Source organism: Ursus maritimus, unplaced genomic scaffold (assembly GCF_017311325.1).
Source record: "Ursus maritimus isolate PB19 unplaced genomic scaffold, ASM1731132v1 scaffold_24, whole genome shotgun sequence".
Classification (NCBI taxonomy): domain Eukaryota; kingdom Metazoa; phylum Chordata; class Mammalia; order Carnivora; family Ursidae; genus Ursus; species Ursus maritimus.
Window position 1 is genome coordinate 34549156 of NW_024424897.1, and position 638 is coordinate 34549793.

Here is a 638-nt window from a genome sequence, read left to right on the forward strand (position 1 = left end):
AGGCGAGCAGCTGCGCCTGCGCAGTGTGCTTCCCCGCCTGCCCGCGCCCACCACACAAATCAGACATTCTCCCCGGCTGTCGTCACTCGGCTCTCTGGACCCGACCAATCCGGAGTCGAGTTGGAGCAAGCCCGCCCTCCGCCCCCAACCCTAGCTCCTCCCAGCAACGGCCGGGCTCTGTCCCCTTGCGCGGGCGCTGGGCCCGCGCGCGCGGCGGCCTGGCTTTCTCTTTTGCTTTGGGTGTTTTCGCCCTCCGGGTTTTCGTCCCAGGCAGAGCACTTACCGAGCAACTTAGGTTGTCACCTTTTTGGCTCAGTCGCCAGAATCGTAATGCAGCCTATTGGCCTTGACGTTACGCCGCTCGCGTTGCTGGGATAGTCGCGTAGGCTCGGGCCTCCCACGAGTGTAGAGAAGCTGGGCGGTGGGGGAGACCTTCTATTCCTTCAAGTGAAATGGCGGGAAACCTCACCTCGGAAGGTCGTTTGTGAGCAGGCTGGAAAAAAGTGTGGCATTCTTTGTTGTGGATTTGGGTGGGATGTATCCAACTGGGAGTTGAAGCAAGCAATCCAGTTTGTGTTGTTAAAGAAACTTGGGGAAATTTCCACCACCCGCTGAACAGTCTCGTTTCACATAACTAG